The sequence below is a fragment of the Heterodontus francisci genome, chromosome 17 (assembly GCF_036365525.1).
Source record: "Heterodontus francisci isolate sHetFra1 chromosome 17, sHetFra1.hap1, whole genome shotgun sequence".
NCBI lineage: Eukaryota > Metazoa > Chordata > Chondrichthyes > Heterodontiformes > Heterodontidae > Heterodontus > Heterodontus francisci.
This window is the reverse complement of record NC_090387.1, coordinates 73,925,324-73,951,343: the sequence shown is the minus strand read 5'-3', so window position 1 is coordinate 73,951,343 and position 26,020 is coordinate 73,925,324. Positions and strand designations below refer to the sequence as shown.

Here is a 26,020-nt window from a genome sequence, read left to right as displayed (position 1 = left end):
TTTTAGGGGATTCAATAATTAGAGGGCTGGATAGCATCCTTTGTAAGCAGGATCAAGAGTCCCATGTGGTATGTTGCCTATCTGGTATCATTGTGAGACCTATCTCGAACTGGCTTGAAAAACTATTGGAGAGCGAGAAGGGGAGGATCCAGTAATTGTGATCCATGTTGGAACTAACAACATAGGGCAGAGTAGGTAAGAGTTTGGAGAGTACTAGGAATTAGGAGCTAAGACTTGTTTTATAATAAACTGATCATTTTGTTGTTTAGTAAAGAAACCTGGTTGGTGTGTTTCATTGTGGGATAAAAATAGAGTCTATGATTGACTATCGGTAAGTGGGAAAATATTTAAATACATGTTGTGACCTATGGAGAAGTGGAACTAGAATAAACAGTGTACTCCTCCCACCTCAGTCGTAACAATAATACTTTGAAAAAAAAAGGGAAGAGAGTGGAATTAGAAATTGTGATTTAGGCACTACAGGTAAAATGAAAACCAACAATCTAAAGTAAGAAATGTAAAATAGGATTAAACTAGGAAAGAGAACTAAGTAATGTGTGAGTAAAACATGAAAGCAGAAGGGCAGGTGAAGGTGTGTGGCCCAGATAAGCATTCATTATACAAACACACAGAGTATGATGAACAAATTGAAAGAATTGCAGGTGCAAATTCAACTTGGAGGGTATGACATGGTAGCCATTATGGAGGCATGGCTGCAAGACAGTCATGACTAGGAACTAAATATACCAAGTTATAACGTCTCCAGGAAAGATCTGGAATATGGTACAGGGTGAGAAGTAGCCTTACTGATGGAGGATGAAATCACTTCACTGGTCTGAGAGGATATAATGAGAGATAAGATGATAGAGGAGACTTTATGGGTCGATTTAAGAAGTGGAAAAGGAATTAAGGGTGGAACAGGAGTTGTGTATAGACCTCCTGGCAGGAGCTGTGAAGTGGTAGATTGTATAAATATAGAGATTTGACAAGGAAGGAGAAAAGCCAGAGTGACTTTAATGTGGGATTTTAACTTTCATATATATTGGGATAAGCAGACTAGCACTCATCAGAAAACTTTCTGCAACAATGTACCCTAGAACCAACAAGGGGCCTGCCATGTTAGATTTAGTAATCAGTCAGATTTAGCGAACAGCTTACCAGTGCATAAACATTTACCTAATAGTGGTCATAATATGATCAAGTTCGGCATCGTGATGAAAGGGAGAAATGCGAGACAACTACTGAAATTCAAGATTTAGGTAAAGCTGACTTGAATGCAATGAGATACAGACTGTCTAAGTAAACTGGGCAAATCTGCTGATAGGTAAAACAACAGAAGATCAATGGGAGTTGTTCAAAAAATAATTTATTTTGATACAAAACCAGTTTATACCCCTAAGAGCAAGAGCTGTACTTGCCACAAAAAACATGAGTGACCAAGGAAGTAGGAGATAGCATCAAACTAAAAGAGAAAGCATACACAAATGCAAAAAATAGCACAGATCCTGGAGAATGAGAGAAATACAAAGCACAGCAAAGGGTGACAAAACAGATCATAAGAGCTACAAAAAGGGAGTATGAAAAGAAACTTGCAAGGAATATCAAAATCAACACCAAAAAAATCACAATTACATTAAGAAAAAGAGGGTGGTCAGGAGTAATTTGGGCCCGTTAAAAACTGATAACAGAAATATTCTCAACAAAGATAAGGAAATGTTAGACGTGTTGAATAATAATTCTTCATCAGTGTTCATAGTAGAGGAAGAAGCTAGCATGCCAGACATCCCAAGGAAACTATTATTCAATCAATAGGAAAGGGACTCACCAAAATTAACGTTAACAAAATAACAGTAATAAAGAAAATAATGGCATTAAAAAGTGACAAATTCCCAGGACCAAATGGTTTCCATCCCAGGGTTTTAAAGGGAATAGGTGAAAGCATTGCAGATGCCCTAACTATAATCTTCAAAGTTTCTCTCAATTCGGGAACCCTTCCTTTAGTTTGGAAAATTGTGAATGTCATGCTGCTATTTCGGAAAGGTGAGATGGAGAAACCAGATAATTATAGATCAATTAACCTAACATCTGTTGTTGGAAAATTACTAGTCTATAATTAAGGATAGAGTGACTGAACACCTTGAACATTTTCAGCTGATCAGAGACAGTTAGCATGGATTTGATAAACTTGATGAACTTGATTGAATGTTTTGAAGAGGTGACTGAAGCAGTGGACAGGGTAATGTCTCTGAGTGTTGTTTATATGGACTTCCAGAAGGTATTTGATAAAGGCCCTCATAAGAGACCTTTTAGCGAAAGATGAACCTCCAGTTATTCAAGCCAACTTTTGACCTGTTTAGGAAATTGACTGAGTGGCAGAAGACAGAGAGTAGGGATAATTTACAGGTTGTCTAATTGGCAGGATGTGACTCAATATGTCCCAAGAGGATGTGTGTTGGGCCCTCAATTATTCACCATATTTATTAACGACTTGGGCGATGAGATAGAAAACCACCAATACAAATTTTCCCATGTCACAAAGATAGGTGGCATTGTAAACAGTGTAAATGGAAGCATAGAATTATAAAGAAATATTGAAAGATTAAGTGAATGAGCAAAACTGTGGCAAATAGATTTAAATGTAAACAAATGTGAGGTCATCCACTTTGGACCTAAAAAGGATAGAACAGAGTACTTTCTAAATGATGAAAAGCTATAAACAGTGGCAATCCAAAGAGACATTTTTTGCAAGGGGATTGGAGTATAGGAATAAAGAAGTCTTGCTACAGTTGTACAGGGTTTTGATGAAACCACATCTGCAGTACTGTGTGCAGTTTTGGTCTCCACATTTAAGAAAGGATATACTTGCATTGGAGGTGGTACGATGAAGATTCATTAAACTGGTCCCTGGGGTGAGGGGGTTGTCCTGTGATGAGAGTCTGAGTAAATTGGTACTATATTCTCTGGGGTTTAGAAGAATGAGAGGCGATCTCATTGAAAAATAGAAGATTCTGAAGGGGCTGGATAGAGTAGATGCTGAGAGATTTTTTCCACTGGTCAGGCAATCTAAAAAACGGGGGCACAGTCTCAGGATAAAGGGGCCAATCATTTAGGATTGAGTTGAGGAGAAATTACTTCACTCAAAGGGTTGTGAATCTTTGGAATTCTCTACCCTGGAGGGTTGTGGATTCTCCATCGATGAATATATTTAAGGCTGGGATAAACAGATTTTTGGTGTCTCAGGGAATCAAGGGATATGGCGATCGGGCGGGAAAGTCAATTTGAAGCCTAAGATCAGCCATGATCATATTGAATGGTGGAGTAGGCTCGATGGGCCACATTGTCTACTCCTGCTCCTATTTCTTGTGTTTTTGTGACTTGTGGTCCAGGTACATAGATCATTAAAATATCATGAACAGGTACAGAAAATAATCAAGAAGGCTAATAGAATGCTGACCTTTATATCTAGAGGACTAGAATCCAAGTGGATAGAAGTTATACTACAGCTATGCAAAGGTATGGTTAGACCACAACTGGAGTACTGCGAGCAGTTCTGGACACCACACCTTAAGGAGGATGTATTGGCCTTGGAGGGAGTGCAGCATAGATTTACCAGAATGTTACCTGGACTCCAAGGGTTAAATTATGAGGAGAAATTACACAAACTAGGATTGTAATTCCCTGAATTTGGAAGGTTAAGGGGTGATTTAAAGTCATAGAGTTATGCAGTACAGAAACAGGCCCTTCAGCCCATCATGTCAGTACTGGCCATCAAGCACCTATCTATTCTAATCCCATTTTCCAGCACTTGGTCCATAGCCTTGTATGCTATGGCGTTTCAAATGCTCATCTAAATACTTCTTAAATGTTGTGAGGGTTCCTGCCTCTACCACCCCTTCAGGCAATGTGGTCCAGATTCCAACCACCCTCTGGGTGAAAAAAACTTTTCATCAAATCCCCTTTAAACCTCCTGCCCCTTGCCTTAAATCTATGCCCCCTGGGTTATTGACACATCTGCTGAGGGAAAAGGTTTCTTCCTATCATTTGATCAAAGTTTTCAAGATATTGAGGGGAAGAAATAGGGTAGATAGGGGGAAACTATTTCCGCTAGTTGGGGAGCCTAGGACTGGGGGGCACAGTCTAAACATTAGAGCCAATACCTTTCAGAATTGAAATTAGGAAATGCTTCTACCCACAAACGGTGGTAAAAAGTTGGAATTCTCTTCCGCAAATGACAATTAATACTCGATCAATTGTTAGTTTTAAATCTGAGATTGATTTTTGTTAACCAAAGGTATTAAGGGATATGGAGCAAACACATAAATATAGAGTTAAGTTGCAGATCATCCATGATCTCATTAAATGGCCAAACAGGTTTAGGGAGCGAAGTATCCATTGTCTCTCGAGATAAGGAGGCCCAAAAGAAGAATAGAAAGAAAGAAAGAATTACATAGATATCATGCCTTTCATGACCTCAGAATGTCTCAAAGCACTTTACAGCCAATGAAGTACTTTGGAAGTGTAGTCACTGTTGTAATGTAGGAAACACGGCAGCCAATTTCCACAGAGCAAGCCCCAACAAACAGCAATGTGATAACGATCAGATATTCTATTTTTGTGATATTGATTAAGATCAGGACACCAGGGATAACTCCCCTGCTCTTTTTTGAAATAGTGCTATGGGATCGTTTACATTTACTTTAGAGAACAGACAGGTCCTCAGTTTGACGTCTCATCCAAAAGACCCCACCCCTGACAGTGCTGCATTGGAGTGTCAGGCTAGTTTTTGGGTTTTAGCTCTCTGGCCTGGGACTTGAACCCTCAATCTTGTGAGTCAAAGGACAATAGTGCTATCAACCGAGCCACAAACAGAAGCGTCAGTACTATGTCATTGAGGTGTTTAAAATGATGAATAGAATAGTAGAAAAGCAAAACACTGCAGATACTGGAAATCTGAAATTAAACTATTGTCTCAGTTGGGGGCAATCCAGAACAAGGGCCATAACCATAATATTAGAATCAGACCATTCAAGAGTGACGTCAGGAACCACTTCTTCACACCAGGTTAGTGGAAATCTGAAGATCTCTCCTCCAAAAGGACATTGAAGCTAGGTCAATTGAAAATTTCAAAACTAAGATTTTTGATAGGTAAGGTTATTAAGGGATATGGAATCAAGGCAGGTAAATGGAGCTAAAATACAGAGGAGCCATGATCAAATTGAATGGTGGAGCAAGGGACTGACTGGCCTACTCCTGTTCCGATGTTCCTATTTTATTTTCGGTATATGTTCCCTATACAGGAGCAGTAAATTTTAATATTTTCAGTGTATGACACAGAAAGATCCCACAAACAGCAATGAGATAGATGCCAAGAATTTATTTGGTGATATTAATTGCAGGATAAAAGACAGCCAATTCCTTGTGGTGGCTCCTTGTCCTCTGAATCGGATATTTTACATCCACCTGAACCAGCAGACAAGAGCACAGTTTAACTGAAAGATGGCACATCTGACAGCACTCCCTCAGTACTGAAGAGAATGTGCACTCCATAACAAATAGAAAGTTTACTTATGTGAATTTTTCTGGTTTGAAGAGTGAATACCAAACATCTGGCTAAACAAACAAGAGAACAGCTGGTATTAAAGAAATTCTAGCTGACCCCTAGCGCTTCCTCCAGTGTGTAAAGATTGAACCGCAACGGAAGCACCTCTTCCCCATTTTCTAAAATCATTGCAGTTTCTTTGTATCACTGGCTCACTATTTCTTAACTTCTCAGTAGACTTCTTGGAAAGATGGAAATGAAAAGTGTGAGGCATAGAGCAGCAGTAAAAAGATCTGGAAAAGCGAGAAGTTAAGAGAATGCTGATGTGACACATTACTGTCACTGCACCAAAGTTTCCCCAATACTGGATAGCAGTAGCAGTACTGAGAGTCATTCACTTCAGCCTGAATTCAGTAATTAGCTACTATCCCCTCCAGCCAGACATTCCCCTCTGCATCCAGCTAACTACTAGGTAAAGAAGAAACTTGTAGTTAAAGAGTGGGGTAAATTTTTGTCTTCACTACCTGCGCGGTAATCTGGTGGAGTAGAAGTGTGTGTTTGTCCTTTGTGAATCTGTTTGGATACTATCTGAGTTTGTGTGTGTTAGCAGAGTATGCCCCAGTTTTTGTGTGGTTTTGAATTTATTTGTGTGACTTGGGGCTGGTCGGAGTGTTGTATTAAATGGCTGTGTTTGTACCGTATGAGTTAGAATTTGAAGGTATTTATACTTTTTCTGAACTTGTGTATGCTTGTTTATACTGAGGTATTTGTGTTTGTTTTATTGTATGCCGTTCCCTATTTTTGTATTTTGTCTTTGAGTCTATGTGTGTGTGCTCTATTTGATTGGGTAACTATGTGTGAGCACGTATTCTTTCAGTTTCTGCCAGTTTCCTGTAGCGTCATTTCAGTAGCCTAGTTTTAACACAACTCCTTTGCCTCCCAGCTAATACTCGCAACAGGAACGGCTTGGGTTGACAGATCCCCAAACCGATTCTCGAGTGAGATTGGGGGGAGTGGTGTCCGATTCAGAAGGAAGTGTTCTGGAATTAATCCAGTGTCGGAGAAGAAAAAATCTGGAAGAAAACGAAAGAGGAATAGAAACCAGGGCAGTGTGGAAACAGCAATATAAATTTTCAAGCAGTTCACTGACTGGTACAACGGGAGCGGAGTGAATCAACTCTTCTGCAACTAAGGTAGGAGTCGAATCAGCCTTGCAGTAGATAACTGGCGCTTTATCGGGATCCCGTTCCCCTGGTGGCTTTCACTTATTATACAAGGACCATCCCAGGCTGGGCTCCCCCCTCGACCTTTCGTTGTCTCTTGTCTGGAAACAACTCAAAGCATTTCCAAACTCTGGCTGTGATTTAACGGGAGTGCAGGAGTGACTGAGGGAGGGGGCTGGGAGTCCAAACAGTCTCTCAATTCAAGTCAGTGACTTGGATCCAAGTTGTCAACTCTCCCCACACCGTTCCCCACCCCCCACGTTTTCCGAAGGTTACCCTGAAGTCTCCAGGAGTTGAAGATCAATCTCCTGGACAGTACTGGAGCAACACAGGAGAGACAAAAACCGTAGGAGCATTCAAAATAATGTGTTTTTGTTTCATTTTTGTTTATTAGATTTGAAAAAAAAATTGGAGATGGGGGAGTGGAAAAGAGTAGAGTGCTCAAACAGCTTTCTTGCTTAACTTTCAGAAGGGAAGAGGAAAGGCTGTTTGAATATGTCGAGAACCGTTATCTTCCACCTTGACGTCAGAGATCAAACCACATCTAAACATCTCATTCCACATGTACCTAAACCCCAAGTGTGCAAAGATATTTATCCAAACATCCCCCTTTACATAGATAAAAATGCATGCAAAATTGTTTGTAAATTAATCTGCATATATGTGTTTAATTTTGTAACTTCCTGTTTTCCAAATAAAGTGACATCCAATCCTACTTATTTCTTTTTTAACACACAAAACAATAAAATGTAATGTTCTGATGTTTTTTAAACAAGAAAAATCCCCTTTTCTCTCTGCCACTTTGACTTTCACAATGATATATTTTTCCTTTTCATCCAATGACAACAAATATTTGGAATGAAAAATCACGTATTTTCACTGAGCGCATTCATTGTGAGACTTCTTGCAGAGTCCGAGGCCAGGATTTTCAATTGCCAGTGGGATCAGGAAGGGGGACGGGTGCAATTTGAAAATCGCATTCCTGGAGGGCAGTACTGGATCCCATCACCTCCGAAACACAACACAATTTTCAAAGGGAAGGCTGGGGGAGGGGGGTGGTGGGAAACAGGGAACCCACCCATCTCCAATTAAGAGCCCATTAAGCTCCTTGAGGTGCTTGTTAACAGTCCGGGCAGGGCAACAAGGCAATTTTTAAAGCTGAAAAGGCCAAACCCGAATAGTCCGGTTTGTCTCAGCTGCCATAGCCAAAATTTTTTCATTTTTCTTTTACCACCACTCACCCACAGGAAAGGTTTTAAGGAAAAAACTTTCAAGAAATAAGTCACTAACTTTCCGTTGGTGAGATGTCATGTGACAGTTAGACGAAGATCATGTCAGTCATCAGCAGCATTTGAAATATTCCCACGAGTGTGGTGAGGTTTGGAAGTGAGATGATATCGTGGGCAGTAATGGTTTACTCACAATTATCATTAATGACTCGGAGGATGGCGAACGTGCTGCTGACTGGATGAGGATCGCGTCAATTGCCACATGATCTCTGGCCGTTGTGCATTTGCTTATTTCACGGACCCCCTGGAAAATCTCTATCAACCCCAGGGGTTTGTGGAACCCAGTTTGAGAATCACTGATGTATACATGAGCTGGATGGCGACCACGTCAGCCTGGAGGATGCTGATAATCGAGGAGGCCGTGCAGGCTGTGGGCTGGCCCGCTCGCCAGAGTCACGACCCCTGCCAGATGCCTCCCCCCTCCACCACCTTCCCTGCATCCCCTCGCACCTCCTTTCCCCCATTCCCTCTCCCTCCATGAAATCACACAGCTTACTTGTTAGGACCCTGCTCAGGGATAGAAGCTAACAACCCCACTGCCCTGTGGGCATCTCGGGAGAGACCAAGGCTAAGGGAGTAAACCCTAACAGAAAATCCGGAGCGGAACCCCGAAGGTGATCATGTGTCACCTTTGGCATGTTTCCGGCAGTTCCTGCAGCCATACCGGTGCCAAACATCGTGCTCTGCACTCCTTTGGACCCCACCAGGAAGGCCGAAAGGGGGGTTTTGACACTTGGGCAACTCACAACCTCCATACATCTGCCCAGGCATGCGCCATGGAGAGGTCACTCCATAGTCGTCTCACAACAACCAAAACACGGAAGGCAGCAGTTGCGGGTTATAAGTCCAGCTCAATTGGCATAGAGATTGGGCGCCACGGATTGCCTTTGTCGGTGGGAGAGGTCATCGCATCTCACTGAACAGCTACCGGCCGCCTCAAACCGGGCAACCCCCGGTCAGTAAGATTCTGTCCCGCCACAGTCCACCTGCTTCAATGGGTGCTTGGAGCTCAGGGTCATTGTCCGATAAGTGGACTGTAATACCGCAAAACAGCACGACCAAAAAAAAAGGAAAGAAGGTACCAGCCCTTCGTTTTGCAAGCTGGAATGTCAGAACTGTGTGTCCTGGCCTGTCGGAAGACCTTACACAAATCAAGGATTCTCAGAAGACCGCCATCATTAACAACGAGCTCAGTAGACTCAATGTGGACATTGCAGCACTTCAGGAGACATGCCTCCCTGCGACCGGATCTCTAAGAGAGCAAGACTACACCTTCTTCTGGCAAGGTGGGGATCCTGAAGAACCAAGACAGCATAGAATGGGCTTCGCCATCAGAAACTCTTTGCTCAGCATGATAGAGCCACCCTCAAATGGCTCGGAACGCATACTGTTCATCCGATTGTTCACCGCCTCTGGTCCAGTACACCTACTCAGCATCTATGCTCCAACACTCTGCTCCCCACCTGAGGTTAAAGACCAGTTCTACAAGGAACTCCAGAAGATCATTAGTAGCATTCCCAATACCGAACATTTGTTCCTGCTGTGGGATTTTAACGCCAGGGTTGGGGCCGACCAAGACTCATGGCCCTCCTGCCATGGGCACTATGGCATTGGAAGGATGAATGAGAATGGACAGAGACTGCTGGAGTTGAGTACCTATCACAACCTCTGCATCACCAATTCGTTCTTTCACACTAAACCCTGTCACCAGGTTTCATGGAGGCACCCAAGATCACGTTGTTGGCACCAGCTGGACCTCATCATCACAAGGCGAGCCTCTTTAAAACAGTGTTCAAATCACACGCAGCTTCCACAGTGCGGACTGCGACACCGACCACTCCTTGGTGTGCAGCAAGGGAGACTCAAACCAAAGAAGCTGCATCACTCCAAGCAGAAGGGCCGCCTGCGCATCAACACTAGCAGAATTTCTTATCCACAGCTGTTACAAAAGTTTCTAAATTCATTTGAAAAAGCCCTTCAAAACACTCCTACAGGGGATGCAGAGACCAAGTGGGCCCACATCAGAGACGCCATCTATGACTCAGCAATGACCACCTATGGCAAACTTGAGAAGCGGAATGTAGACTGGTTTCAATCTCACTTTGAAGAGCTGGAACCTATCATAGCTGCTAAGTGCATTGCACTGCTGAACTACAAGAAAGCCCCCAGCGAGTTAACATCCGTAGCACTTAAAGCAGCCAGAAGCGCTGCACAAAGAACAGCCAGGCGCTGCACAAATGACTACAGGCAACACCTATGCAGTCGTATTCAGCTGGATCCGACACCAGGAACATCAGAGGAATGTCTGATGGCATTGAGAGCTTTTGGGCCAACTATCAGGAAGATCACCCCCCTCAAGTCTAAATCAGGGGACACGATCACTGACCAATGCAAGCAAATGGACCGCTGGGTGGAACACTACCTAAAACTGTACTCCAGGGAAAATGTTGTCACTGAGACCACCCTCAATGCAGCCCAGTCTCTGCCAGTCATGGATGAGCTGGATGAACAGCTAACAAAATTGGAACTCAGTGATGCCATTGATTCTCCAGCCAGCCCCTGGGAAGGACAGCATTACCCCTGAAATAATCAAGAATGCCAAGCCTGCTATACTCTCCGCACTCCATGAACTGCTTTGCCTGTGCTGGGATGAGGGTGCAGTACCACAGGACATGTGCGATGCCAATATCATCACTCTCTGTAAGAACAAGGGTGACCACGGTGACTGCAACAACTACCGTGGAATCTCCCTGCTCAGCATCGTGGGGAAAGTCTTCGCTCGAGTCGCTTTAAACAGGCTCCAGAAGCTGGCTGAGCATATCTACCCTGAGGCACAGTGTGGCTTTCGAGCAGAGAGATCCACCATTGACATGCTGTTCTCCCTTTGCCAGCTACAGGAGAAATGCCGTGAACAACAGATGCCCCTCTCCGTTGCTTTCATTGATCTCACCAAAGCCTTTGACCTGGTCAGCAGACGTGGTCTCTTCAAAACTACAAGCAAAGATTGGATGTCCAAAGCTACTAAGTATCATCACCTCATTCCATGCCAACATGAAAAGGCACAATTCAGCATAGCGGCGCCTCATCAGACCCATTTCCGATCCTGAGTGGTGTGAAACATGGCTGTGTTCTCGCACCTACACTGTTTGGGATCTTCTCCCTGCTGCTCTCACATGCGTTCAAGTCTTCAGAAGAAGGAATTTTCCTCCACACAAGATCAGATGGCAGGTTGTTCAACCTTGCCAGTCTAAGAGTGAAGACCAGAGTACGGAAAATCCTCATTTGCTGACGATGTTGCAGAGACTCATCGACAGGATTGCAGCTGCCTGAACGAATTTGGCCTAACCATCAGCCTCAAGAAAATGAACATCATGGGACAGGACCTCAGAAATGCTCCATCCATCAATATCGGCGACCACGTTCTGGAAGTGGTTCAAGAGTTCACCTACCTAGGCTCAATTATCACCAGTAACCTGTCTCTCGATGCAGAAATCAACAAGCGCATGGGAAAGGCTTCAACTGCTATGTCCAGACTGGTCAAGAGAGTGTGGGAAAATGGCACACTGACACAGAACACAAAAGTCCAAGTGTATCAAGCCTGTGTCCTCAGTACCTTGCTCTATGGCAGCGAGGCCTGGACAATGTATGTCAGCCAAGAGCGACATCTCAATCCATTCCATCGTCGCTGCCTCCGGAGAATCCTAGGCATTAGTTGGCAGGACCGTATTTCCAACGCAGAAGTCCTCGAGGCGGCCAACATCCCCAGCATATACACCCTACTGAGCCAGTGGTGCTTGAGATGGCTTGGCTATGTGAGCCGCATGGAAGATGGCAGGATGCCCAAGGACACATTGTACAGCGAGCTCGTCACTGGTATCAGACCCACCGGCCGTCCGTGTCTCCTCTTTAAAGACGTCTGCAAACGCGACATGAAGCCCTGTGACATTGATCACAAGTCGTGGGAGTCGGTTGCCAGTGATCGCCAGAGCTGGCGGGCAGCCATAAAGGCGGGGCTAAAGTGTGGCGAGTCGAAGAGACTTAGCAGTTGGGAGGAAAAAAGTCTGAAGTGCAAGGGGAGAGCCAACTGTATAACAGCCCCGACAACCAATTTTATTTGTAGCACTTGTGGAAGAGTCTGTCACTCTAGAATTGGACTTTATAGCCACTCCAGACGCTGCTTCACAAACCACTGACCACCTCCAGGTGCTTACCCATTGTCTCTCAAGACAAGGAGGCCAAAGAAGAAGAAGATGTATACAAACAGACAATTTGCACACAGCAAGGTCCCTGAAACGGCAATAAGTTAAATCGTCAGATCATGATGTTTGTTAAGGGAGAAATATTGGCCAGGACATGATACAAAAAAAAGACTACTTTAATGGAAAAATCAAACCATTTTTGGGGATTTTTTTGTGGGAGAAAATATTCACAAACCAATGGGTCACTTTCAATGACATCCTGCAAAGATGATGCAGTAGTGCAATTTGATTTGAAGTATGTCACTGCAGTGTGCTTGAACACAAACGACAAAAAACTCACTGCACCATCACATGTCACCTTCTGGTGGCTGGGAGCCAGATCCCACATGGTCGAGCAATTTTGTAGTGTTTATTCTACTGCTCAATTTTGTGGTTGCCATAGTTTCTGTTATTACTGTAATATAATACTGTGGACTAAGTGGAGGTCAATATCCATGCGCATGTGCTGCATAAACTCACTAATTTCCTTTGTTGAGCAGCGTGAAACATTCTGACACTGCTATCATGCCTATAGGCTGCGTTTAAATTTGAGTTGACACAAACTGTACCACAGTATCAGTAATTAAGTGAAAACATCAAGTTTTAATGCAACCACTAAATTGTGCAGTAGAGTAAACAATACAAAATGACTACACTACGTGGGAACCAGCACCCAGCCACAAAGAGGGTGACAAATGTCATGGTGCTGGACACTTTTACATGAAGTAATGTTACAGAACTGAGAGCGTACAATTATAGGGAAAGACTGACATTCTGGGGCTCTTCAGAAAAGTGGAGACTGTCCTAGTAGAGGTTAAGCAATACCTTGTTTTCAAATCCCTCTGTGGCCTCTTCCCTCCCTACCTCTAATATCCTTCACCCCACAACCCTCCTAGTTACCTGTGCTCATCTAATTCTGTCTTTTTGAGTATCCCCAATTTTAATTGCTGCACTACTGGTGGGCGTACCTTTAGCTGCCTGCACCCCAAGCTCAAATTTTCTCCCTAAACCTCTCCACCTCTCTCCTTTTAAGATGCTCCTTAAAACCGACCTCTGACCAATCTGTCCTAATAGTGCCTTCTGTGGCTTGGTGTCAAATTTTGCTTCATAACACTCCTATGAAGCCTCATGGGATGTTTTATTACCTTATGGACAGAATTGAGAGAGAACTGAAGCCTATTCTTTTTCTCTTTTTTTTTGTCCATAATCAGTGTGTTTTGAAAAGGAAGATGTGTGTTTCTTAACCTGAGTGTATGGCCAAATTGAATATCGAGCAGCACACTTAGAGTTTAAATAAAAAGGATTATTTTTATTCACACACTTGAGAAAGAAAGCCATTAAAGAGGATAGTGCACTTTAACAAATTACAAGCAAAGGAATAGTGAAAAGTCACGTGCTTTGGCTCGTCTTGGGGAAAAGGCCATGTGTTGCGGGCCTGGTGAAGAGGCGTTTTCACTCCTGAAATGTAGTTAGGTGATTCAATGGCCGGAGTGGTATATTGAAGTTGAAGGATTTTGTCAAAGAGGTAGATTTTCAGCTGGTCATGAAGTTAGTTGCTTGTAGACTTGGTTTTCTGTTCTTGTGGACTTGAAAAGGAACAGGTTTGAAGACTTTAGATGTTATAGCCTCCAATTCTTTTAAGGCATGATGGTACAGCCTGGTCTGTCTGCTTTTTCTGTACTCTGTATTTTAAAGATTTCTAAAAGGAGACCAACATGGCTGCCCCACATGAGACTTCTCAGTTCCATTTCCAAATATGGTAGGGGTCTATGTTGATTAGCCTCATCCTATTTATTGTTCTAAGACATTCATCCTGAAGAGGGTTGTTTCAGGAGATAACCATTCATTTCAGAAATGTCTCCCTATGGTTTCAGGATGGGCATTGATGACACCTAAGTCTGGAAGGTATTCTTTGATCCTTTCAGACACAAGTTAAGATCATCTGACCTTCGGTGGCCATGTTTGCAGTTCATGTTCACTTTTAATGTCTATTGTGGTTCATTTAAAACAAAAGGAAAATTCATTTCCAGAAGTGGTTATGCTGAATATAGTCCATGTTTAAAGTTATGAATAGGACATGCCTGCACTAGGCATGAAAACGTTAAAGGCACTATATAAAATACAAATTGTCGGTTGTTGCTGTTTTTAAAATTATGATAGGGTTTGCTAAGACAGACGGAGAGAAGACGTCAGAGTGGTTAGAATGTGGAATTGGTTAACACAAGGAATAGTTAAGGTGAATAGCATAGATATATTTAGCTTCTCCTTAAATACATGAGCAGAAAGGAATAGGAAGGTGGGAGGAGGCTCATGTAGAGCATAAACATTGGCATATCGGCCGTTTCTGTGCTGTAAATTCAATGTAATATTATGTAATGTTGCCTTTTTAGCTGTGTATTATTAACAAGAGGCAGAGGAATGATGAACTTTGAGAGGATCTTGGAGCTGTCCCATGAATTCCAACCGGTTTATGCTGGAGCCCCTTGTTGTCTGTCACCAACTGTGAGCCTGAGAAAGAAGATTGAAGGAGATCTTCTGATGTCTGCTATTGTAACAATTGCTAACTCTCCAGGGAGTGACCATAATAGAGCCCTTTGAAGTCCTCATTTAGTTATGAATGTAGATAGCTTGGTTATTGTTGAGAGCTTGAACACCAATTGTCTTGCTGTCTGGAGATGCATGTGCTTGAAGTAATTCCTGACACTCAAGTTAGGGATTGTGTTAAATGCTCTATTATGAGCCTAATTATCAAACAATGCCATGAAGCCCATGTTATGTTCAGGTTTTGATACTGGATTGTGTTACTTGCTCTGTTATGAGCCTAATTATCCAACAACGTCAGCTACTTTTCACCGAGCAAGATCTCAAACAAAGTGATGAATGACTGGTTACTCTGTTTTTGGGGGTTGTTTGTTCAGGGAGGAATGGTAGCCAGGGCATTAGAAGAATGTGTTCCGCAGAAGGGTCACTGACCCGAAACGTTAACTCTGCTTCTCTCTCCACAGATGCTGCCAAACCTGCTGAGTATTTCCAGCATTTCTTGTTTTTATTTCAGATTTCCAGCATCTGCAGTATTATGCTTTTATTACATTAGAAGAATTCCCTGCTTTTCTTGGAATAGTGCCATGGGATCTTTCATAATTACTTGAATCGATGGTACAAACAGGGCCTCAGCTTAACACCTTGTATATGGCACAGTTGCTGCACACACGACTGAAATATTGGCATAAACTATGAGCTCAAAATCCTGAAATGGGAGAATAAAACCAGAAAGAAACATGTAGAAACTGAAAATATAATTAAAATATCGTCGGCACAGATTACAAAAGGGAAGGTATAGCTTGCTCAATCATATTGAATTCTTTGAATTAACAGCAAGAGTAAATATGTACAATGTAGTAGACAAACAGAAGTGGCTTTAGTGGATCGGACACATCTGCAGGATGCAAGACGGTCATATACCCGAGGACCTTCTGACTGGGAAGGTAACCAGGGCCAGACAACCAGTGGGATGCCCAGAGATCCACTTCCAAGGATGCTTGCAAGTGTGACATGAAGGCCCTAAATGTTGACCATTGCACCTGGGAGTCACTAGCTTGTGAAAGAAGAAAATGATGACACATCCTGTGGACTAGTGTGCACTACCACACCGACCAGTTACTACAGCAGCTTGGGAACAGGCACCAACTTAAAAAAAAAACACAACTCAGGGCGGCATAGTGGCGCAGTGGTTAGCACCGCAGCCTCACAGCTCCAGCGACCCGGGTTCAATTCCGGGTACTGCCTGTGTGGAGTTTGCAAGTTCTCCCTGTGTCTGCGTGGGTTTCCTCCCACATGCCAAAGACTTGCAGGCTGATAGGTAAATTGGCCATTAGACATTTCCCCTAGTATAGGTAGGTGGTAGGGAAAATATAGGGACAGGTGGGGATGTGGTAGGAATATGGGATTAGTGCAGGATTAGTATAAATGGGTGGTTGTTGGTTGGCACAGACTTGGTGGGCCGAAGGGCCTGTTTCAGTGCTGTATCTCTAAACTAAAACTAAACTAAACATCAACTTGGCAGGTTCACATGTGGCACTTGTGGCAGAACCTGCCTCTCAAGGATTGGGTTCACGGCCATCAGCAAGCTCTGGCCAGTTCAAAAAACCCTGGAGCAGCCAGTCAGTCATATGACCAGTTGGTCTAACCAGTCCTGGATTGTATCACCTTAGCAGTCTCTGGAATGCTCCTCCTACACACAATACCTGATCAATGCTGCCAGACCTGCTGAGTATTTCCAGCATTTCTTGTTTTTATTTCAGATTTCCAGCATCCGCAGTATTATGCTTTTATTGCATTAGAAGAATGTGAGTTGAATGTGTCAGGGAATGGTCCTTTGTCCTTCCAACCACTGATCGTTAATGTCCAAATGTATTTCCCAGCCATGGATGATCTGTTTAACAAGTCATTTTCTCACTCCAGCAACTGTTTAAAATCAATGTTCATGACAAAATGAATGTGCCTCATTCTTGGCAGGTGGGGGCCTAGCACGAACAGCAACTAACGTGCTTTCAACAACCCATTTTATTTTCTTAGCCTCCCACACTAAAGCACAACATTTCCCATTTTCACCCATCAGAAATGGAGCGGCACAGTGGTTAGCATGCAGCCTTACAGCTCCAGGGACCCGGGTTCGATTCTGGGTACTGCCTGTGCGGAGTTTGTAAGTTCTCCCTGTGACTGTGTGGGTTTTCGCCGGGTGCTCCGGTTTCCTCCCACAGCCAAAAGACTTGTAGGTGATAGGTAAATTGGCCATTGTAAATTGCCGCTCGTGTAGGTAGGTGGTAGGGAATATGGGATTACTGTAGGGTTAGTATAAATGGGTGGTTCTTGGTCGGCACAGACTCGGTGGGCCGAAGGGCCTGTTTCAGTGCTGTATCTATAAATAAATAAATAATATATGATGAAGCCAGTTCCACTCGAATACCCATCAGCAAGATTAGCAGGTGAAGCATCACTAAAAATTATTAGCTTCATGTTATTTGGGTCACCCAAGGATGGGAACTTCAGCACACATTTCTCCAGATTTAGTTTTTTCAACATTTTATTTGCCCTTAAAATATTCCCAGTCTTTTAATGTTTCATCATCGTGCTTAACTCCAGCACATCAAAACTAACATCAGGCCTACTCAGAGCCTAGTTTAATTTACCCACCAAGCTTCACAACTGCTCAGTCTCTGCTTTAGATAGATCATCTTTCTGTGATGACCCAACACGATTAACCAGGATGGGAGTAACACTGTCTAAATAGGCTTGTTGATTTAAAGTTATTCCAGACTTATACTGCTTAATATCAAAACCAATATATTTAAAGGCCCCACAAGCCTGACTCCCAATCTTAAATCCTGCCTTAATCTTATGATATTTCTCAAAATCTGCAGTACCACCCTATAAGAAATCATCATCATGCACCATGAAGAAGCCTGAAAGTTTCCCATTAAGATACCAATAAAACATTGCAGCATCTGCTTTTAGTTGAACACAACCAATTTTCAACAAGACAGATCTCACTGAGAAATACCACATCCTTGGAAGCATCATTAAGGCCAAAGATGCATTTGTTCAGTTTCCATAATTTTCCTTCTGTATCTGCTGCCTCTTTAGGTGATTTCAGATACACTTCTCTCTGAAAAGTATCATCTTGCAGAAATGTAGCTTTTATGTCAATGGATCTGCATTCCCATGAATGTGGCCAAAAGAGCCAAAAAGATTTTCAAACTTACTTTTCCAGCTGTGGGAGTGTCCACTCTAACATCAATATCCCCCCTGATCACTCTTCAAAACCCCTCGCAACCAGCTTCGCTTTTGCTTTAGAAGTTCTATCAGGGAAGGACTTTCTCAGTACAAATCCAATTATGTGACAAGGTTGGCTGTCCCCTTTCTGCTACCTCAGAATAGCCTCCTCACTCTCCAATTATCTAATTCCTTATGTTTTGCTTCTCATTAGTTTATCCTCAAGTTTATTGGCAGCCACTAAAACTTCACGATCACGAGGACGTCTGCTTGTAGTTCTATTGCGATATTCTCCTCTAGCCTTCGTTTCATTGTGGAATCTGTTCATATTATGGTCCCAATTAGTACTTTGATGTTTTTCAAAACTACTGCTAGAAGATCTCCCATTGCATATCGTTGGAGGCTCCTTCTCCAGTACATGATTGCATCCTTATGCAAGAGTCACTTCCAGACCCACTATCAAAATTTGCACTGCGCTTTCTTACCCTCCATTCTTTCACCCCACGCTGCCAATCCATGGTTCTGGCTTCTTGACCATCATCTTGAACATTTAGCCAATATTTAAATTTGCCTGCACACCCCACAATTGTTACATCCTTCCATTTATCAGACCTCTCTGGAATATATGTCACCCGAGTACCTACTCGAGGCAATTGGCCTTTGGATGGGCTAGCTCTTTCCTGACCATCATGATTGGTCATATTACTATCCAACTCTTGATCTACCATATTCTGTGCTTCAGGACTTTCATCACAAAACACACAAGTATTTGATGTATAAGGTGCCTCTTTTCCCTCTATCAGCCGCTCAGATTCTGAGATTTTGTCATCAAGCCCGATTAATTGTGAAGAATGAACCTTAACAGTTTGATTTCTATGCTAGATAACTACTGTTTTACCATCCCGAATGATTATCTTACCAGGGCCCTTCCATTCCCACAGCCCTCTCTTTTATAAGAGACCAAGTCACCTGAACTAAATTCTGCTTCAGTTGGCCTTGCATGATGCCTCAGCTCTACGAATTTTGTTAGAGACCTCCGCCTTGATGAAAGCCTGTCTCCCTGCATGTAAAGCATTCGAATGTGTATTTTAAAAAATTGAATTAATTGTAGTACCTTCTAGAGCAGGAGGATTGTCGCAGTGTAAAAGGCAATTTGGGATTCCGCCCATAGACCAATTGATAGTGACTTGATCCTGCAACCATGTAAAGCAAATTCTTCGCATGAACTGCCTATGCCAGGTGTTATGATTTTTTTTTCCCGGGAAGAATGCGGTGTGCCTTTAAGGCTGGAAAAGGAACAGTACTGCTTTAAGGCAATAAGCTCCAGAGACGGAGTCAAAAGAATGCATTCTCATTGCCCCAGGGTACAGCCAGAGACTGTGATTCAAAGAGTACATTCTGTTGCCGCGAGATACACCCACTCAGACTGAAGATTGAGAGATACAATGTTACAATTTAATTTTGAACAGGCTTTATCGCGAAAACAGACTGTTCCAACTCACAGACGATCGGATCAGCATATATTGAAGGAAATGAGAGCTCTGTTTATTTAAACCCTATTTATTATACTCAGAATTCTGATGCCAAACCAGATTAAATTTCTTAAGAAAATAGCTAATTCCTTGAACTACTGAACAGTAATTATTAAAATTCATCACTGGAAAAGAGCATCAATTCAACTGCTGAATTAAATTAGACTGTTCTACTGTTGAAGAACCTTTCCCCATCCCAATCGGACGACTGAGGACTTGAAGCAACCTTGGACTATTCCACATTGGAAGATTTCACTTTGGCAGGAGTGTAAATATGCAAGGACTAATTTTTTTCTATTTTAAATGTTGCTTATATCTTCATAGTGTTTAAGAATTTAGTTTTTCTAATTAAATGGTTAATTTGTTGATCTAAAGACACCTGGCTTGGTTAGCCTCAATCGGGGGTTAATAGATGGTACAATTTGGCTGGGTCTTTAACTTGGAAAGTTTAAAATGATAGGCTAGTCGATCTGTGGAGGGACAGGACTAAATCAATGGTGTATTCCTCCCACCACAATCAGAATTGTATATTTTGATTGGGGGCTTTGACTTGAGCGATCAGTTATAACACAAGGCTGCACGATTCATAACCTTAATGTTAATGTTTTCACATATCTCTGAACATGCCATTGGCAAATTCCCCTCCATTATCACAGAAACTTAGCTGGTGCCCCAAGCCCAGTCCCTATCCACTTGTCCATAGTTTAATCTCTATCCACCCTCTTGTCCTATTATTGTAAAAAGACTAAATCAAATTGCTAGGTCTATAAAATGTAGAATGAAAATATTCTTGTTTTTGGCAACTACATCATTTAAAGTCACGTCAATGGAAGGCTGACAATAGGATGCGATGGTGTCCTGATACTTTTTACAAATCTCACTTTTCACTAATTTCTATTATCCTCGTATACTCTTCAATCACACCTGCATCTTTTAATAGCGTTTTTAATCTGACAAGAAGGGTGGGCAAATTGCCTGTGCAACATTAAGACAATTTGCCTTTTATCTCTCCGACTCAACACCTGATACCATCAGTACTTTTCCAACACTGACTAGAAATACCAGGTTGTGTTAAAGGGGATACAATGCCCTGACTGCATAAACTACAAATTCACTGGCTTCCCAAAAACAATTGCTGTATTATGCTCTATATCAAGGTTCCTATGTGCCTTTTTCATTGAAGGCTTACTCAAAAGTAAAGGTAAGGTAATCTCCAGTGAGATACATCAGTACTAAAAGTAGCTTGCCCCAGCTATTTTACATGGGATTACTACCCTCTTCAGTGAGTTCAATCTCTTGTCATCCCCCAACCTAAAGCTTGTAGTACTTATATACTCCTTAAACTTGTGTCGATCCTCACTACTAAGAGGTTACAGTGTTATCTGGATTCAGTCAGTTCCACATACTGTCAAACAAGCACTATTCAGTATCAGTTAAACAAATCCACAACCAACCACATTCATCACAGGACAAAAGCTCCTCTTGACTAGTACAATTCCTCTTCTGTCTCAATTTTCTGCATCATGTGATATTTCAGAGACTCTTCCCTTCCTCTTAAGGAGGTTCATTGCATAATGATACTTTGAATTACATCTGAAGCACCTATTAACTGTTCCTTGGGTATTCCTGGAATTCATTCACCTATGATTGCGGTTCCAATTCTGTCTTCCACTGTAATATTCAGACCTCCTAAAGGTGCTTTCATCCTCACTCCTCCTGTCTTTAACTCTTCCATTGTACTTAGGCCTGCTTCCTGTACCTGGATTATTTCTAAATCTTGGAAACATTGAGTCCTCCATTCTTTGTGTCACCACAGAATGCCCCATTTGTTCAACCAGGACTGCAGGAAATGACTGTTTCCCCAGGCAGTTTCTTAAGGCCGTGGACATTTGGTCCAGAGAGTCTTTGCCCAAGAACCAAACCCCAATTAGAACGCGGAGCCTGTCCATTTACAACACCCTAGCACAATCTAGCAATTTAAAAGCCAGCACTGAACCAGGGATCTCCAAATTGAATTTCCTCAATCTTCCATACAGTCTGTTAAAGTCCATGATATATTCCTCCATTGAATAACCATCTGTTTTCAGAAATCTATCAAAGTCCAATTATGCCTCATATGCATTCAATAGGTCATTTTTTTGTAAATTTCATCCAGAAATTCTAACAGGATGAGGCTAACTTTCAGCAGTTTCCAAGTGACAGGCATCCAGTTCAGAAAACACTTGCCATCTGATTTTACTTTGGTACAAGGTGACAACACCAAGGTCATACCTTTTTTCCCTTTTTGGTAGAGATATAACCAGTATCCATATATCCAAATCATTATTCCACTGGTCATATGGTTCAAACTCTGAAAATACCAGAGGGTAATCATACTCTAACAATTTGCAGTTGCCTTCTGCCATATTTTTCACAATGGTCCTTGAAACTTTAGTTTTCTATCCAAAAAAAAAATTTCCTAGTTTCTAACCTTCAGCTTTAGACAATCATTCTCTACTACCATGTTAAACTCCAAAAGGCCAAAACCTAGATTTACTCAGTTTCATGTTTATTATGCATGAATAAAAGGATTACAAACATATAACTCCTCATACAAATCCCTCTTTCAGTCCTACTGAGTGTCTGTTTTTAAGTGCTCAGCTAAAACCCCAATTAACTCCCTTCACCTGCATATAATCACACAATTAATACTAAGTCTGGAATAACTTTAAATCAACAATCCTATTTAGAGAGTGTTACTCCCATCCCGGTTAATCATGCTAGGTCATCACAGAAAGTTGATGTTACATCTAAAGCAGAGACTGAGCAATTGTAAAGCTTGATTGGTCAATTAAACTGGTTGTGCTCTCAGACTAGGCCTGATGCTAGTTTTGATGTGCTGGAGTTAAGCACGATGATGAAACATCGGAAGTTGAAATGTTTAAAGGGCAAATAAAACATTAAAAAACCTAAATCTAGAGAAATGTGTACTGAAGTTCCCATCCTTAGGTGACCTAAAGAACATGAAGCTAGTAATTTTTAGTGATGCTTCACATGCTAATCTTGCTGATGGATATTCGAGTGCAGCTGGTTTCATAATCTTTCTGATAGGTGAAAATGGGAAATGTTGTCCATTAGTTTGGGAGGCTATGAATATAAAATGGGTCATTAAAAGTAGTTTAGTTGCAGAAACACTGGGTCTTGTGGAGGCAGTGAATAGGGGGGTTCTATTTGTCAAATATTTTGGGTGAAATTCTGAATAAGGTACATACTGAAGATAGGATACCCATTGAATGTTATGTGGATAATCATTTTCTGTGGGATAATGTATACTCTACAAAAAGTGTGAATAAGAAAAAAACTATGTATTGACCTTGCTGGATTGAAACAAATACTGGAGAGAAAGGAAATCTCTAAACTTAAATGGGAAAATGCAAGTCATCAGCTGTCCAATTTCCCAAAAAGAAATGCAAGTACAAAGAAATTGTTAGGGGTGCTAGAGAAGGGGTGTCTTACAATGTAATACTTTGTACCCAATATAGAATTTATTTTGAAATGTTCTTTGAGCATGTTAATCCATGTTGTATTATAAAATAAGGGAATCTGTTAATCTCTGAATTGTGTATCAATTGTTTGATTATATGCAGGTGGAGGGTGTTAATTGGGATCTTACTTGAGCACATATAAGCAGACATTTAGTGAGACTTGTGGAGGGTTTGAGTGAGGAGCTACATGTTTGTAATCCTTTTATTCTGTTCAATAACTGTGAAACTGAGTAAAGATAGGCTCCAGTATTATCCTTCCATAACAAGCTTTCTGGAGTTTAACAGTCAGCGTCCGTTAGCTATGTGATTAGCGGCCCTGCCCTCATCCAATGTCCAAAGACAATCTTCCATCAGTCAGAATCTATCAAGAACAGGAGACCTGGCTAATTATTCTCCTCGCTATCTCAGTTAGTCCCACGTCACATGTTGTAGTTAACCAATAATCATTATCAACAGAAGAATTAGGAGCAGGAATAGGTGACTTGGACCCTCAAGCCTGCTCTGCTATTCAATAAGATCATGACTGACCTGATTGTAACCTTGACTCCACATTCCCGCCAACCCCCAATAACATTTCACCCCCTTGCTTATCAGGAATCTATCTACCTCTGACTTAAAAATATTTAAAGACTCTGCTTCCACTGCCTTTTGAGGAAGAGAGTTCCAAAGACTCACGCCCCTCAGAGAAAAATCTTTTCCTCAACTCTGTCTTAAATGGGTGACACCTTATTTTTAAATAGTGACCCCTAGTTCTGGATTCTCCTACAAAGGGAAACATTCTTTCCACATACATCCTGTCAAGATCCCTCAGGATCTTATACATTTCAATCAAGTCACCTATTAATCTTCTAAACTCCAGCAGATACAAGCCTAACCTGTCCAACCTTTCCTTATAAGACAACTCGTCCATTCCAGGTATTAGTCTAGTAAACCTTCTCTCTACTGCTTTCAACGCATTTACATCCTTCCTTAAATAAGAAAACCAATACTGTACACAGTACTCCAGATGTGGTCTCACCAATGCCCTGCATAATTGAAGCATAACCTCCCTACTTTTGTATTCAATTCCCTAAACAATAACATTCTATTAGCTTTCCTAATTACTTGCTGAACCTGCATACTAACCTTTTGCAAATCATGCACTAGGACACCCAGATCCCTCTGCATCTCAGAGCTCTGCAATCTCTCACCATTTAGTTAATATGTTTCTTTTTTATTCTTCCTGCCAAAATGGACAATTTCACATTTTCCCACATTATACTCCATTTGCCAGATCTTTGCCCAGTCACATAACCTATCTATATCCCTTTGTAGCCTCCTTATGTCCTCTTCACAACTTATTTTCCTACCTTTCTTTGTGTCATCAGTAAATTTAGCAACCAGACCTTCGGTCCCTTCATCCAAATCATTTATATCAATTACAAAAAGTTGAGGCCCCAGCACTGATCCCTGTGGCACACCACTCGTTACATCTTGCCAACCAGAAAATGACCCATTTATGTCTACTCTCTGTTTCCTGTTAGCTAGCCAGTCTTCTATCCATGCCAATATGTTACCCCCTACACCATGAGCTTTTATTTTCTGCAATAACCTTTGATGTGGCACCTTATCAAATACCTTCTGGAAATCTAAGTATAGTACATCCATTGGTTCCCGTTTATCCACAGCACATGTTACTTCTTCAAAGAACTCCAATAAATTGGTTAAACATGATTTCCCTTTCACAAAACCATGTTGACTCTGCCTGATTACCTTCAATTTTTCTGAGTGCCCAGCTATAATGTCTTTAATAATAGCTTCTAACATTTTCCCTCAGACAGATGTTCAGCTAACTGGCCTGTCGTTTCCTGCTTTCTGTCTCTCCTTTTTTGAATAAAGGAGTTCAGTTTGCTATTTTCAAATCTAATGGAACCTTCCCCAAATCTAGGGAATTTTGGAAAATTAAAACCAACGCATCAACTATCTCACTGGCCACTTATTTTAGGACCCAGGACTTGTCAGCCCGCAGCTCCAACAATTTGCTCAGGACCATTCCCCTGGTGATTGTAATTTTTTTGAGTTCCTCCCTCCCTACCACTTCCTGATTTACAGCTATTTCTGGGATGTTACTTGTATCTTCTTTAATGAAGACCAATGCAAAATACCTGTTCAATTCATCTGCCATCACCTTATTATCCCTTATTAATACCACAGACTCACTTTCTGTAGGACCAATGCTGACTTTGTTAACTCTTTTTTAAATATTGGTAGAAACTCTTCTTATCTGTTTTTATATTCTAGCTAGCTTTCTCTCGTACCTAATTTTTATCTCCTTATCAATATTTTAGTCATTCTTTGCTGTTTTTTATATCTGTCCAATCTTCTAACGTGCCACCCATCTTTGTGGAATTATATGCTTTTTCTTTAAGTTTGATAATATCTTTAACTTTTTTAGTTAACCACGGATGGTGGGTCTTTGCCTGGGAATTCTTCTTTCTCATTGGATTGTATCTATTCTGTGTATTCTGAATATCGCCTTAAATGTCTCCACTGCATCTCTATTGACCTATCCCTTAACCTAATTCGCCAGTTCACTTTAGATAGCTCTGCTTTCATGCCCTCATAATTGCCCTTATTTAAGTTTAAAATACTAGTCTTGGACCCATTCTTCTCTCCCTCAAACTGAATGTAAATTTCAATCATATTATGATCGCTGCCTCAGGCATGATCTATTTGAAGAGCAGAGGCATGCATGTTGAGTTACATTTAAGGTTCATTTCCTGCAGTCATGAAGCATAATGACTGTGCTGGAATTGAAAAAAGTTGCAAACAGTGTGTTCCATGAGTGTGTGTATATCTGTGTGTTAATAATATATGGAGATAATGGCCTTTGAAAAACAAATACACTTCCATCTCTTCCTCCG

General features: G+C 41.7%; 1 protein-coding gene across 3 annotated transcripts in view; it reads left to right on the top strand.

The window, feature by feature from the left end:
* The window catches only part of LOC137379060 (mixed lineage kinase domain-like protein), a 76,856-nt gene that overhangs the window by 6,632 nt on the left and 44,204 nt on the right, over nt 1–26,020 (top strand). The window contains exons 1-2 of one of the 3 annotated variants that reach the window (XM_068049677.1): nt 5,851–6,011; nt 6,483–6,732. The gene's annotated coding sequence lies outside the window, so the exon portion shown is untranslated. Of the gene's footprint in view, nt 1–5,850; nt 6,012–6,436; nt 6,733–26,020 lie in introns of those variants that run through there. The other 2 variants (XM_068049678.1, XM_068049679.1) reach the window with 2 other exon arrangements.